This window comes from Myxocyprinus asiaticus, chromosome 32 (genome assembly GCF_019703515.2).
Source record: "Myxocyprinus asiaticus isolate MX2 ecotype Aquarium Trade chromosome 32, UBuf_Myxa_2, whole genome shotgun sequence".
Classification (NCBI taxonomy): Eukaryota; Metazoa; Chordata; class Actinopteri; order Cypriniformes; family Catostomidae; genus Myxocyprinus; species Myxocyprinus asiaticus.
Genome location: NC_059375.1, coordinates 11,696,511 through 11,707,555, shown reverse-complemented (window position 1 = coordinate 11,707,555; position 11,045 = coordinate 11,696,511). Strand labels below are relative to the sequence as shown.

Here is an 11,045-nt window from a genome sequence, read left to right as displayed (position 1 = left end):
AAGAGAAAACGACAGGTTTCTGTCACAGTGAATAAATAAAATAACACAACACAATTTTAGTAATTTATTTACACATTTGAATTTCATGGTATCATGTCACCTATTTATAATTCATCCTTACTTGAATATGAAAACTGTACAATAAAACCAGGAGTGTGTAGAAAACAAATCCAGAATTAATAATACAGTTTACATTTTTAAAATCAAGTATTGTCAAGAAGATGATATAAAGCCAAATCAAACAATCTTTCCAGACTTATTCACAACTAGGGTGAAATCCCCAGATAAACAACATATTTGGTCAAATAATTGCACAGAAAAAACAGACAAACGATTACACATCATATTATCATACCACAAATGTATTGTAAATCTAACTGCCATACACAAATCTCGGTATCCATTATTCACAGAGCTTTTGCACTTTACTGTCACACTCACATTAGTAAGATTTAGTTTAAGCTACACATTAGCATTTTAAAACAAACATTTTAAATTGCACAGTGGGATGTTGACTTTTTTTCTTTTCTTCAAAAAGCAGCAGCAAGATGCTCTAGAACACTTTAAATGCTTATATGCATTATTTCAGCATATATGCAGATGTAAAGTCATATACATCTGGCTCAGAAGTAACTGCATTAGACATATTTTTACAAATCTTCTCCGACTCCTTCTTATAGTTTATTAATAGTGTCATTATCAAATATTAAAACCACAAGTGCATTAACAGGCTCTGAATGAAATGCTTCAAAACAAGAACTTTAGCATATAAAATTGTTTTCTTAAAATGCACCAGTTGTTCATTTGATATATTTCTGAGTCCTCTCAATAAAGAGAAATGTTTTAAGAAAAAGCATTAACGTGATGCTGGTATCAAATACAGTACATGACTAAGCTGGTGGAGTATTTTCTCATAAAGATTCATTTTCAGGATGCAATTTCCACTGAATGATACAATTATTTTTGAAACTTCAGTAATACTTGCAATGGTTACAAAGTTTAATCAACTTTGATTTTCTTCTTCATGGTGCATGAGTCCTTTTTAATCCTTCTGTTTTAATCAATGCATTTGCTTTAAAAGGGATATTTCACCCAAAAATGAAAACTCTTTCATCATTTACTCACCTATTGCCATCTCAGATGTGTATGACTTTTTTTACTTCTGCAGAACACAAAGATTTTTAGAAGAATTTCTCAAAACTTTCCCAAACTTTGAAGTTCCAAAAAGCACATAAAGGCAGCATAAAAGTAATCCATAAGACTCCAGTGGTTTAATCCATGTATTCTGAAGCGATCCAACTGATTTTGGGTGAAAACAGAAAGAAAATGAAACAGAAAGAAATCTCGACACCAGCAGTCTCCTTGGTGATCATGATTTCGAGCTCAATTACACTTCCTAGTGCCATCTAGTGCTCTGCGCATGCGTCAAGCACCAGGAAGTGTAATCGAATTGAAATCATGACCGTGCCTTGGAAAGATGTACAATGAAAAAGGAGCTACATTTTGGTCTGTTCTCACATAAAATAGATTGGATCATTTCAGAAGACATGGATTACACCACTGGAGTTTTACGGATTACTCTTATGCTGCCTTTATGTGCTTTTTGGAGCTTCAAAGTTTTGGTCACCATTCACTTGCATTGTTTGGACCTACAGAGCTAAGATATTCTTCTGAAAATCATTATTTGTGTTCAGCAGAAGAAAGTCATATACATCTGGGATGGCAAGAGGGTGAGTAAATGAGAGAATTTTCATTTCTAGGTGAACTATTCCTTTTAAAGTCAATTTGAAAGCTAAAATTGGTGAGTAACATCAAGAGTCAAGAGTTTCTCAATGAAGGACTGCTGTTTTTTTCCATTTCTTTATCCTTCATTAGGGCAATAAACACCTGATATTGAAAGAAAGACAAAATAAGTTATTCATTTACAGATTAAAAAAAATCGTATGTTATTTTTTACCTCTGGGAATAACACAACAATGATAAATGCAGATTAATTTCAGATTAAGGCTATACTCAAACAATACTCAAATGTTCAATTCAAATGGTCAATTTAAGGGATCGTTTTTCATTTACTCGGCCTCATGTTGTTCCAAACCCCTTTTACTTTTTTCTCACGTGGAACACAAAAGGTGATGTAAGGTAAAATATTCATGCACATCCTCGCCTTGCAATAAAAGTGAATGGGAACTGCTTTTGACCAGTGACAAGTGATCTTGCCCTCTGCCAAAGCTCTCAAATCTCATGTGCACAAACTTGGCGCAATACGATTAGTCACAAAACACGAAAACCAATGGTGCTGACATCAAACCTGGCACAACATGTCTTTATGTGCCATATTTTAATTTATGCAGACACAAACATGATTTAAAAGCTACACTGGAGGGGAATTTCAGTGAATGACGAATGTCTTTTGGTCTGTTCTTCACACAAACCTATCATATATCTGCAGAGGAATATAGCAAACGAGTCAAATGAAACACTTTTTGTATTTGTAGCTTGTAAGCATCAGTCCCCATTCACTTTCATTATATAGTAAAGAGCTGTGTGAATATTCTTCAAAACATCTCCTTTTTGAATTCCACGTCAGAAAATATGGGATTGGAGTGAGAATAAATAAACAACAGAATTTTAATTTTGGGGGAGCTATTCCATTAACTTAAATTAGCTGTGTTTAGTTCAACACCATTATCTAATGCTCACAGGTGTGTGAGACGAATTTAGAACAACTCATTTTACTGGGTATTTACTAATAGTCTGTATGCAAAAGAATGTCTGAAGGGGCCAAAATGCAGCGGGAAGCATGAAAATATATTTCCATCAAATTTCCTGACGTACACAGCATGAAATTGTTCTCACAAAAATCCAACTTACTTGTGTCCACTTCCTGTTGCTGCTGATCATCTGGGTGTTGGCAATATAGTTGAAGAGGCGTTCAGGGGGTGTGTCCTCTGGCAGTCTGGTGAGGAACTGAGCTATGTGGATGAAATCCATCTGCAGCAACACTTCCTCATAGAGCCGCAGGATTCCCAGCCCTGTGCGGAACAAGAACTCCTCCCCGTCTCTGCAGAACACATCCCACACCCGACACGCCACGTCTAACGGCAGAGACTTGCTGTACAGGGTGAAGATCCTTTATACACACACACAAATATTGATGAAGCATGACTCTCTACTCCTGAATAACAATGCTCTATATCAACATTTGTAAAATGTTTTTGTCCTCATCAGACTCTTCGTGAACTCACCAGTCAATCAGGTACAGGTCAGGGGTGAGGTTGTAACTCTTAAAGTGATTAAAAAGTCTGGGGAGGTTTTCCTCAAAGAACACCTCAAATGCTGCAAAGTATTTCAGCATCTAAAGAACAAAAGACAGACTTGTAAAAAACCCTAAAATACCTTCACAAATTAATTTTTAATTCATGCAAAAGCAGCATGCTATCACTGATTGGCTGCAAGAAAAGTCCCTCAACCAATTATGCAGTTTTCTTCTTACACAAAAGCTTAAAGGTGCACTCAGTAATTTCTTCCTCATTTAAAAAGTTTAACGCTTAAAGACATGAATTGAATTTTGCAATATATGTAGGAAACCATGACGACTCACATTAAAATGAAGACTTCAGTCATATCAGTAACCTTATAAAAGCTGTTTTATTCTACATGGAGAGGGTCCGCACATGGGGGCTGCCATGTTAGAATTACATTACCAGCCGAATACTACTCGCTTAATCTCAGTAACCATCCTGTTATTGGATACTTTTACTCATTGATTAAAGTAATCATGACTGACGGTGAATACTACATTTCTACAATGGCATCTGAAACTGAAAACTATTGATTTTAAATGACGCTACATCCAAGCCACTAGGTGTCAGTGTAAGTTCAAGATGACACAAAGACAAAAGTTACTGAGTGCACCTTTAAAGCAGAAGAGGCCTTGGCCACTTCAGCCAAAAATAATAAAATAAATAAATAGTTGTTTTAGGGGCAGAGCAAGTTATTACATTTTTAATAATTTTTTTTAGGGCTGTCGATTTAATGTGTTAATTCACTGCGATTAATTATATTAAAAAAATTATGCGTTAAAGAAATGAACGCAATCATCTTGCGTGACTCTCAGTTTCGGTTAGCCACGTGTACTAGCTTTGTTGTGCTAGTAAGGCGTGTACAGCTTTTTTCACTCAACGACGTGATAACCGCATATATATTTGATGTGGATGCTGATGCAGAAACCCCTTCTCGTGCGAAGACCTACTTGTGTAAAGACCACCGAGTCTAGCTGTGTGAAATCCCGAGCAAGGACAACTACAGTGCATCTGGAAAGTATTCACAGAGCTTCACTTTTTCCACATTTTGTTATGTTACAGCCTTATTCCAAAATGGATTAAATTAATTATTTTCCTCAAAATTCTACAAACAATACCCCATAATGACAACGTGAAAGAAGTTTGTTTGAAATCTTTGCAAATGTATAAAAAAAAAAAACGCATGTATATAAGTATTCACAGCCTTTGCTCAATACTTTGTTAAAGCACCTTTGGCACCAATTACAGCCTCAAGTCTTTTTGAGTATGATGCTACAAGCTTGGCACACCTATTTTTGGGCAGTTTCTCCCATTCTTCTTTGCAGGACCTCTCAAGCTCCATCAGGTTGGATGGGGAGCGTTGGTGCACAGCCATTTTCAGATCTCTCCAGAGATGTTCAATCGGGTTCAAGTCTGGGCTCTGGCTGGGCCACTCAAGAACATTCACAGAGTTGTCCCAAAGCCACTCCTTTGTTATCTTGGCTGTGTGCTTAGGGTCGTTGTCCTGTTGGAAGATGAACCTTCGCCCCAGTCTGAGGTCCAGAGCACTCTGGAGCAGGTTTTCATCAAGGATGTCTCTGTACATTGCTGCATTCATCTTTCCCTCGATGCTGACTAGTCTCCCAGTTCCTGCCGCTGAAAAACATCCCCACAGCATGATGCTGCCACCACCATGCTTCACTGTAGGGATGGTATTGGCCAGGTGATGAGCGGTGCCTGGTTTCCTCCAGACATGACGCTTGCCATTCAGGCCAAAGAGTTCAATCTTTGTTTCTCATGGTCTGAGAGTCCTTCAGGTGCCTTTTGGCAAACTCCAGGCAGGCTGTCATGTGCCTTTTACTGAGGAGTGGCTTCCGTCTGGCTACTCTACCATACAGGCCTGATTGGTGGAGTGCTGCAGAGATGGTTGTTCTTCTGGAAGGTTCTCCTCTCTCCACAGAGAAATGCTGGAGCTCTGTCAGAGTGACCATCGGGTTCTTGGTCACCTCCCTGACTAAGGCCCTTCTCCCCCGATCGCTCAGTTTGGCCAGGTGGCCAGCTCTAGGAAGAGTCCTGGTGGTTCCAAACTTCTTCCATTTACGGATGATGGAGGCCACTGTGCTCACTGGGACCTTCAATGCTGCAGAAATTTTTCTGTACACTTCCCCAGATCTGTTCCTCGATACAATCCTGTCTCGGAGGTCTACGGCAATTCCTTGGACTTCATGGCTTGGTTTGTGCTCTGACATGCACTGTTAACTGTGGGACCTTATATAGACAGGTGTGTGCCTTTCCAAATCATGTCCAATCAACTGAACTTACCACAGGTGGACTTCAATCAAGTTGTAGAAACATCTCAAGGATGATCAGTGGAAACAGGATGCACCTGAGCTCAATTTTGAGTGTCATGGCAAAGGCTGTGAATACTTATATACATGTGATTTTTTTTCATTTTTTATTTTTAATAAATTTGCAAAGATTTCAAACTAACTTCTTTCACGTTGTCATTATGAGGTATTGTTTGTAGAATTTTGGGGAAAATAATGAATTTAATCCATTTTGGAATAAGGCTGTAACATAACAAAATGTGGAAAAAGTGAAGCGCTGTGAATACTTTCCAGATGCACTGTACATGGTACCACTCCCCAACAGCACTTAAGCATTTTTTCCTTTCGTATTTTCTTTTCCTTTCCTCTATGCCTACTCCTCACATAACATGTGCACTTAAGCCCATCCCTGTTACAGACAATTTTCATGATTCAGACACAGGACACATCGCAACACATGCAACCTATGGCCCCTCTGCACATCATCACCTGCTCCTCTCTCATTTTCGGCTGGACTCTGGAACTACCAGTCAGCTGTGAACAAAGATGACTTCATTCCAGCCTTCGCCACGCAGTCAGCCCTCAGCATCCTCACTCTGACAGACACGTGAATATGACCAGAAGATACAGAAACACCCTCTGCACTCTTCGACAACTTCTCTCGAACCATCAGGGGTTGGGGAACAGGTTTGCTCATTACAAACAACTGGACATTTTCACCACTCTCCTCACAATGCAACAATAACTCATCTGAATTCCATGCTATCACTACAACGGAACCTAAAAAAACAATCCTACTGTTGTTGTAATATTTTGCCCTCCAGGTCAGCTGGCTAATTTCCTTGAGGATCTGGATGTCCTGCTATCCTCCTTCCCCAAAGTAGGCAGCCAACTAGAGGTTCTTGGAGATTTCAGCACACACCTAAACAAGCCCCAGGCCACTAAACTTCATGCTCTTCTGGCCTCGTTCAACCTGAAATGGCTATGCACTACTGTAACGCACAGATCGGGCAACCAGCTGGATCTAATTTTTACACATAAATGTACTGCTAACAATGTTCTAGTTACCCCTTTACATGTTTCTGATCCCTACTTTGTTCAATTTAACATTACAATCTTAACATTCCATCTAGACTACCACTTCTCCCCATCTGGTGTCCTATAGTCATAACCTCCATTCTCTCTTACCCACCTGACTTTCAACTGCTGTCTCTACCTCTCTTCCCTTGCAAAATCTCTTTTACTCTCTGGATGTAAACACTGCTACAGACACTCTATGCTCAACTTTAACAACCTGTCTAGACAGCATCTGTCCTCTCTCCTCCACGCCAGCATGTATGACACCCCCCAACCCTTGGCTCTCTGAAGTTCTTTGTGGACACTGGACTGACCTCAGGGCGGCTGAGAGAAAATGGCATACATTTAAAAATCCTGCAGATCTGAGTAAGTATCAGTTTCTACTTGCTTCCTTCTCCGATAACACTGCATCTGCAAAAACGTCCTATTATCAGGACAAGATCAGAGAGTGTCTCAACACTACAGACGCTCACTGCCTATTTAGGACATTTAACACTCTCTGTCATCACCTTCACCTCCCACCACCTTGCTGACAGCAGATGTCTTCACCACTTTTTTTTTTTTACTAATAAGGTTACAGCCATCAGCAGTACATTCTCGGCACCACACCCTCTCAAACACCCATCTCCTGTATACAGCTCTTCTCTCTTTTTGTTCTTTCCTCTAACTGACACTGAGGTATCTAAACTCCTCCTCTCCAACCACTCCACCTCCTGCCCCCCATAGCCTACTGCTTCCCACCTTCTCCAAGCCATTTCTCCATCCATCCTACCTGCCCTCACAAACATAATTAACACGTCTTTACTTACAGGCACTTTTCCCACCATGCTGAAGCAGGCATGAGTAACTCCACTGCTTAAAAAACCTGCGCTTAACCCCACACAAATAGAAAATTACAGACTGGTTCCTCTCCTCCCATTCATGGGAAAAAACAGAACAAGTTGCTATACAACAATCAGTCAGGCTTTAAAAGACATTCCACCGAGACTGCCCTACTGTCTGTCACTGAATTGCTAAGACAGGCTAGAGCTGGCCCATCCATCCTTATTCTGCTGGACCTATCTGCAGCCTTTGACATAGTCAACCATAAGATCCTCTCTACTCAGGGCATCACAGCAACTACAGTGCATCCGGAAAGTATTCACAGCACTTCACTTTTTCCACATTTTATGTTACAGCCTTATTCCAAAATGGATTAAATTCATTATTTTCCTCAAAATTCTACAAACAATACCCCATAATGACAACATGAAAGAAGTTTGTTTGAAATCTTTGCAAATTTATTAAAAATAAAAAATGAAAAAAAAAAAAAAAAAAAAAAAAATCACATGTACATAAGTATTCACAGCCTTTTTCATGACACTCAAAATTGAGCTCAGGTACATCCTGTTTCCACTGATCATCCTTGAGATGTTTCTACAACTTGATTGGAGTCCACCTGTGGTAAATTCAGTTGATTGGACATGATTTGGAAAGGCACACACCTGTCTATATAAGGTCCCACAGTTAACAGTGCATGTCAGAGCATAAACCAAGCCATGAAGTCCAAGGAATTGTCTGTAGACCTCCGAGACAGGATTGTATCGAGGAACAGATCTGGGGAAGGGTACAGAAAAATTTCTGCAGCATTGAAGGTCCCATTGAGCACAGTGGCCTCCATCATCCGTAAATGGAAGAAGTTTGGAACCACCAGGACTCTTCCTAGAGCTGGCCGCCCGGCCAAACTGAGCGATCGGGGGAGAAGGGCCTTAGTCAGGGAGGTGACCAAGAACCCGATGGTCACTCTGACAGAGCTCCAGCATTTCTCTGTGGAGAGAGGAGAACCTTCCAGAAGAACAACCATCTCTGCAGCACTCCACCAATCAGGCCTGTATGGTAGAGTAGCCAGACGGAAGCCACTCCTCAGTAAAAGGCACATGACAGCCTGCCTGGAGTTTGCCAAAAGGCACCTGAAGGACTCTCAGACCATGAGAAACAAAGATTGAACTCTTTGGCCTGAATGGCAAGCGTCATGTCTGGAGGAAACCAGGCACCGCTCATCACCTGGCCAATACCATCCCTACAGTGAAGCATGGTGGTGGCAGCATCATGCTGTGGGGATGTTTTTCAGCGGCAGGAACTGGGAGACTAGTCAGCATCGAGGGAAAGATGAATGCAGCAATGTACAGAGACATCCTTGATGAAAACCTGATCCAGAGTGCTTTGGACCTCAGACTGGGGTGAAGGTTCATCTTCCAACAGGACAACGACCCTAAGCACACAGCCAAGATAACAAAGGAGTGGCTCTGGGACAACTCTGTGAATGTCCTTGAGTGGCCCAGCCAGAGCCCAGATTTGAACCCGATTGAACATCTTTGGAGAGATCTGAAAATGGCTGTGCACCGATGCTCCCCATCCAACCTGATGGAGCTTGAGAGGTCCTGCAAAGAAGAATGGGAGAAACTGCCCAAAAATAGGTGTGCCAAGCTTGTAGCACCATACTCAAAAAGGCTTGAGGCTGTAATTGGTGCCAAAGGTGCTTCAACAAAGTATTGAGCAAAGGCTGTGAATACTTATGTACATGTGATACATTTTTATTAAATAAATTTGCAAAGATTTCAAACAAACTTCTTTCATGTTGTCATTATGGGGTATTGTTTGTAGAATTTTGAGGAAAATAATGAATATAATCCATTTTGGAATAAGGCTGTAACATAACAAAATGTGGAAAAAGTGAAGCGCTGTGAATACTTTCCAGATGCACTGTATTCTAGGCTGGTCAAGTTCTATCTCTCAGGTAGGTCTTTCAAGGTAGCCTGGGGAGATGGGGTGTCCAAGTCATATCAGCTGCTCAGTGCTTGGCTCACTTCTCCTCTTAATATAACATCATTGGGACCCATCATTCAAACACATGTTATCTTACCACTGCTATGCCAATGACACACAGCTCGACTTATCTTTCCTGCCTGACGACCCCACAGTGACTACTTGAATCTCGGCCTGCTTGTCAGACATCTCAGTCTGGATGAAGGAATACCACTTTCAACTCATCCTAGCGAAGACCGAGCTCCTTGTCTTTCCACCCAATCCTGCTGTTGAGCACAACATCACCGTTCAGCTGGGTTCCTCTACAATAACAACATCCAAAATGGTCAGAAATTTAGGGGTAACCATCGGCAACCAACTCAATTTCACCAATCAGATCTCAAAAACAGCCTGATCATGTAGACTTGCACTCTACAACATCAGGAATATAAGACCCTTCCTCTCTGATCATGCCACACAACTCCTTGTTCAGTCTCTTGTTATATCTAGACTAGATTTCAGTAAAGCTCTGTTAGCCGGCCTTCCTGCATGAGCAGTTAGGCCTCTGCAAACGATCCTGAATGCAACAGCACGGCTGCACTTCAGTGAAGACAACACATCTCCATGTCTACATACACTGGCTGTCGGTTGCTGCACGTATCAATTTCAAGGCTCTGATGCTAGCATACAGAACAGTCACTGGGTCTGCGCCAGCTTACCTAAAATGCTTCCTGCAGAGCTAAGTCCCCACCAGAAGGCTGCAGTTTGCAAATGAGTGGTGCCTAGTAGTATCAACGCAAAGAGGCACTAAATGACTTTGCCGACTTTCAGCTTCATTGTACATTGATAGTGGAATGACCTTCTCAACTCCATCCATGAAGCAGACTCCCTCTCTGTCTTCAAAATATGGCTAAGACACACATATTCCGTGAGCACTTGACCATACACAAAAATAAATAAATAAATAAAATCTTGTTGAAATCTAATCTCTGACTTGGCTAAATCTTTCTAATGCAATGGAAACTCTGTAATGCAGCACTTTTCATTTTACTGTCTCCTTAAGATGAATCGTTTATGTTTTATCCTTCCTCATTCTGAAAGTCAGAGAGCAAACCACACTTACCGACAGCAGACAGCACAAGATGAGAACACATTCTTGCGTTCAAACACAGCTTGATGGAATGTAAATTCGAAAGCATGAATTTTAAGAAGTGTTTTTTTAAGTTTCAAACTACGTTGATACAGCAACCTAAAATCAGTATGTTTATGAGGGGATGCAACCAAAGTGAGATGCTCTAAAAGCGTTCGTCTGACGCAGGTGTACATTGACGCATCCTTAGATAATCCTTTCTAATAAATCTGTCTCGGACAGATTTACAAATTCAATTGCAAAATGGATAGCTGTGAACTGTTCAATTATATGGAAATAAACAATATATTGGATTCTAAAGTCAATTTCTGTATTGCCTTATCAATGCTTTACTCATCTGCCACAATAATGTCATGCATTTTAATTATAAGAATAATAATTTTTAATAATATATATATTTTATTTATACTTATTTAAATATAATTC

At 40.5% G+C, this 11,045-nt stretch overlaps 1 pseudogene; it reads right to left on the bottom strand.

Moving 5' to 3' along the window:
- Nucleotides 1–51: 51 nt before the first annotated feature.
- The window catches only part of LOC127423269 (TBC1 domain family member 12-like), a 43,527-nt pseudogene continuing 32,533 nt past the window's right edge, over nt 52–11,045 (bottom strand).